The 5,628-nt window shown below is 45.6% G+C and overlaps 1 pseudogene; it reads right to left on the bottom strand.

Moving 5' to 3' along the window:
• Positions 1-2,371: 2,371 nt before the first annotated feature.
• On the bottom strand, positions 2,372-4,544 carry LOC124696084 (annotated as a pseudogene).
• Between the last annotated feature and the right edge of the window lie 1,084 nt (positions 4,545-5,628).

Below are 5,628 nucleotides of genomic sequence, written 5' to 3' on the forward strand. Positions count from 1 at the left end.
CTCGTTTTTGTTGTCCAAATTATTTGCCACGTTCATCTAGCCCATTTTGTTTTTTGTTTTTATTCTTCAAATTGGATTGACCGTGGGAGGAGTTGGAGGATGGAGGAGAAAAGAGCATGTAGGAGAACAGTGGAAGGAGGGTCGGTGGCCAAAGGGAGGGGTGGCTGGAGAAGGAGAAGAGGTGGTCGGAGGAGGAGAGGATGGTCGGGTGCCGGCGAAAGGAGGTGGAGGACGAGGAGAAGGCCGGGCACCGGAGATGATGGAGTGGAGGAGAAGTAGATGGATGAGAGGATGGAGTGGAGGAGGAGAGGATGGAGTGGAGGAGGAGAGGATGGAGCGGAGGAGGATGAGGAGAAGCTGGAGGATGGAGAAGAGGAGAAATCAGATATAAAATTTTGCGTAGATACATTTTGATATGAAAAACTTCTTCATCGGAGGAGGTCGATGCAACCAGAAAAGCCATTTAAGTGATACATGAAGCAATTTTGCAAAAAAAGTTGAAATTCATTTTTATTAATTTCTCTTGCAACTAGATGACACACATGGTCATCTCCAAGGATTTTATTTTTTGATTTTTTTATCAATTTATTTTATCTTTCTGAAAACTAAAACGGCGATAGGGGGCAGAAAATATGCAAGGGTTGGCATATTTTCAGATTTTCAAAAATGGTTCAGACTTACTAGTGGCGCACCACTTCTTGGTGCGCCACTAGTAATGCAGGGTGAGGGTGGAAACCAACAAGAGCCCTAGTGGTGGCGCGCTACTAGCCAGGTGCACCACTGATAACATGGCTAGTAGTGAAGCACCTTTTTTGGTGCGCCACTGCTAGTATACTGGTGTGCCACTGCAAGTCATTTTACGGCTAGGCTTTTTTCTAATAGTGGGGGAGGATATGCAAGTCGCTCGACCGCCGAGGAAATATGGGGGGAGGTGAGATTTTTCCTCCTCGCTCGGCTATATATGTGCTGCTAACCATTTTAGGGTTTCGACTAGAGGGGCGCCACATATTTACTCCTCTAATGTTTTTTTGTACTTCTACTAGAGATGCTCTTAGTTGCTAGATTCCTTGTTAGATGTAGTCATGGAAGTGTTAAATGTAGTCATTGGAGTACATATGGTAGTGCTATGGCAAGCATGGTGGTCACTATGCCATGGCGTGGTGATCACTACGTTGGTATTGACATGTGACCACCGTTCTTGCATTGACAAGTAAATCATTAACAATGCAGTGATCACCACGCCCATGGGGCACCGTGCTGGGTATTCTATCGAACATGAGCTAGACGTCAAACACGCAGTCGTACTTTGGCGTCGTGAGAGGCTGCGGGAGCGGGATCAGTACAGTGCAGGTGACCACCTTAATGGAACCTGTACATAACAATACTTTTTCACAATTTTGAATTTTTGATGTCAGTTTTAAAACTTTATAGTGTCTTATGTCATGAAAAATGATTTGGCTCAAATACATGCTGGAAAATAAGCAGTACGCCACCGCTAAGGAGCGGGCCAGTGCCGGGACGTACCCACCGGCCCAGACCCATTGCAGGATGCGGGTGGCCACGTCGTGGATGGCGTCAAAAACGCAGTCGTACTATGATGCCGCGAGAGGCTGCGAGAGCGGGATCAGTACGGCGTGTGTGACCACCTTAATGAAACATGTACATAACAATAGTTTCTCACAATTTTGAATTGTTTGTCAGTTTTAAAATTTTACAGTGTCTTACTTATGTCATGAAAAAAGATTGGACACAAATACATGCCGGAAAATAAGCGGGTGTTACTATTTCTCAGTCGACTGAGAACTAATTTCGTGCTATGATGTCATTATGCAAAGAGTTGCAACTCATAACTAGCACGAATCACAATGAAAATTAACGGTGTAGAACTTGACTGAGCACGAAATTAGTTCTCACCTAGCTGAGAACTAGCAAATCCCTTTCTTTAAGACATTATGTAGCCATAAATAAATATTTTAACACAATTAAAATACATCTATATGTAGCTAGTGCTGAGAGTACAAATATCTAAATCATTTAAATAAACTCTAGATTTTGCCTTCCACCTGCAAGTGTTCACGGTGCAAGCTAAGCTTGATGAGCAGCTAGCGAATCATAATAGAAAGAGGGTGGCAAGGCGAAGGTAGTACTTATCAGCAATGTTTAAAATAGCCGGCTACAAGATATAGCCGCTGCCTCCCAAAACAGCTATAACCCGGCTATAGCCTGGCTATAGCCGGCTATTTAAGAACTTTGATACCTTTTAGCGGGCTAATGCAGTTAGCCGCATCATGCGGGAAAGGCTATAGCGGGCTATAGCCCGGCTATAGCCGGCTATTTTAAACTATGCTTATCAGTCCAGGGCAATCAACCACTATCTAAAAACCCAGGTTGCACAACTGCGTGCAAGGAGATTAAGTGGTGAGAGGCAACTGCTTGTGAGGTGCTGATAGGCTTCAGATGCCATGACCGCCATCAAGTTGCCCGGGGAAGTGAGGAATTTTAAGCATGCTTCTTTAGGAACGTCGCAGCTATGCTGCTCAAGTGCTCAGCCAGCTTCAAAGTAGTCGCCGTTTTCTGGCCGTAGATGTGGTCGCAAAGCTTCTCCTCGCAAAACAGCTTTAGCCTCTCTAGGTTGTACCTGTCCGCTGCAACAAGCAGATGCTGGCACATCGCTGAGGTGTCGCCCTCTTCCATCTCAGGCAGGGAGTCGGTATAGATGAAGTGCAGAAGAGCCTTGAACACATTGGCCTCCATGTTGTCGATCCGTAGTACATGAGCAGCGGTCTTATTCTTCATCGGACCAAGGAGGTCCATCTTGAAGACCGATGACCGAGCGGCGAGCACGCACCTGTGCGCACGGAATGTGTCCTTACCGACCAGGAAAGTAACATCGGCTGTCTCGTCGGACGAGAGTAGCAGCTGGCCAAGGTGCTGGTGCACGTCGCGTGACGATGGCATCACGGTGACCTCGCACCTGACTCTGAAAACATCATCTCGTAGGCAATGGGATCTCTCCAAGTCTTTCCGTTTGATGAATTGACTGAAACCGCATGAACTTCCCTTGCGGGACAAGACCTGTGGCTGGCCGCTGCATTGGCTGTAGGACGGAACAGGTTGGCCATCTTGGTCCAGCAAACTGAACTTGTATTGTGCTCTCACTTCTGGGGCGTTGCTATGGTCTAGACGCAGCGAAAGAGAGATCCAATCGGCGCTGGCTGGGTTGCAACCGTGGGGGAAGTACAATAGGCACCAGCTATGGCCTCCCACGTCGAACGTCTGGGAGCTGGTGTATTTGCCGTTGCCCAGCCCCTTGGTGCGGGAGTAGCCGTCAACCTTGATGTCCGACCCCGACAGGCCCCGCGCCGGAGTAGCCGTCAACCTCGGCGCGACGAGGGTTTTGCCGCGGCTGAAAGACAAACATGAGGCTATCTCCATTGTTACCGTGCTTGTGGAACTTGAGTTCTGCTGCGTCGTAAGATTGGGACAGCGAAATTTCGGAGGAACGTACCTCCTGTATATGGTCGATTAGCATTACTCCGCTAGCCCGCCTTGAGACTATATATACAGGCACAAGGACTTGTAGAGTTGTACTACAAGCATGAGTTGGATTCAGTTTCATCATGGACTCCTACTTCTGTACAAATTAAGAGACCCTGACGGAGATATGTAAGATGACGACTCATGGGGCATCCCATCGAATATATGATACAGCTCTTCTGGAACCTCTTTTATTTTGAGGTCTTTTACAATACAATTTACTAGTCCTATGAAGTAGGAGTAGTATTAAAATCATGACATATATTTAAAGTATTAATGTGGTATATACCAAGCATGCATTGACTCCATTTAGTCCACGCCAAAAAAAATTGTCTACAATATTTTAAACGTACACTGCGCAAAAAATATGTGACTAATTTTTAGGTGTATGATTGTATCCTTTTCCCACGTGGGATTTTTCTCTACTGTTTTTAGTAGATATATATACTCCAAGGGTGCAACTTTATTTAAGCATCTCCTATTTAAAAAAAAACAAGGAGATCATTTAAATTTTAGATAAATTTTGTACGAATTTTAGACACCGAAATCCGAAATGTTGTCTGAAATTACCATATTTCGGCAACTTTGGTGGGTACCAAAATTTATATCTTCACGAATCTTTTTTCTTACTCCTAAGCCCGTAGTCCCCGGGTGTAGGACGGCATTGGTTGGCTATGTTGGTCAAGCAAACTAAGCTTGTATTGTGCTCTGACTTCGGTGGCATTGCTATCGTCGAGATGTAGTGAAAGGAATATCCAATCGGCGCCAAATGACTTGTAACCATCGGGAAAGTACCATAGGCACCAGCTATGGCCTCCGACGACGAACGTCTCGGAACTCATGTGTTTGCCGTTGCCCAGCCCCTTGGTACGGGAATAGCCGTCAATCGTGATATCCGACCCCGACAGGCCCGGCGCCGGAGTAGCCGTGAACCTCGGCACGAGGATGGTGTTGCCGTGGCTGAAGTGGTTCCGGTGGCCGGAAGACAGACATGAGACTAACCCCATTGTTACCGTGCTTATGGAACTTTAGTTTTGCTGCGTATGGTTGGTAAAGGGGAACTATCGGAGGAACGTACCTAGTATATCGTTGACTAGCATAATACCCGTGCTTTGCAACGGATCAACAAATAATATTTTCTCGTCATAACAGAAAATAGAAGCTTTGATGATATTCTATTTTGGGGTCGGAAAGCTTGGCAGGTATGACTTAAGTTTTTTCTTCGGAATCGGTCGCACATTGCAGCCTTAGTAATACAGTTTTACCGTACTGAAGTGTTTGCTATCGGTAATACAATATAATATATGTCTGAGCCAGCGGTAGGATTAGTGGAAACATTAAACAATTATACATTCTTGTTGAAAACAAATGATATGACAAATAAATGAAATACAGTAATAGCTTTATTCAGTCAAGGGGTGTATACGCACATGTAAAGGAAATATAATTTCTCAAGCTTCTCTGCTCTACATGGCGCAGCAGTCAAATCAAAATAATAACCTCGGGCACACCAGAAAACACAATAATTCGCATTAACATATGATAAATAGTCCATTTATGATAAATAGTCCATTGTCAGATAATCTCTTCTCTTGTTATAGTAGTAGCGGCAAAGAAAGTTTTGGTAGCAATCAAACTCTCCCTCAGTTCTGAAGAAAAAGGTGTGCCCTCAATCTGTTGTTGCGAAACGGCTAAGCCAGGGCAGCAGCAAATCAACTGCTGGCTAGCTCCATCTCCCAGTCGCTGCCCCACCTCTTCCCTGCTCCTTTCACCCCCCTCTCTCACAGCCTACCGACGGCCTACCCTTCACATCCCTGCGCCCCACCAGCTGAACTGCTCCTCCTCCCTTCCGTCCGTCCCTTTCTCACCCCGGCGAAGGGCCATATGCCCTTTTTTTCGAAATGGGTATATCCCCGGCCTCTGCACCGGTTGATGCACACAACTCTTTATTAAAAACATGAATATTCAGGAGTTACAGTTCATGAATCAACGAGGGTTGCTACAAAAATCAACCATCTAAAAATAAGAAGCATGCTAAGTCTAAGCATCTTCCAATCTCTTAATAGGCCGCCAAGTAGCCTGGTAGAAAAT

Source organism: Lolium rigidum, chromosome 3 (genome assembly GCF_022539505.1).
Source record: "Lolium rigidum isolate FL_2022 chromosome 3, APGP_CSIRO_Lrig_0.1, whole genome shotgun sequence".
Taxonomy (NCBI): Eukaryota; Viridiplantae; Streptophyta; class Magnoliopsida; order Poales; family Poaceae; genus Lolium; species Lolium rigidum.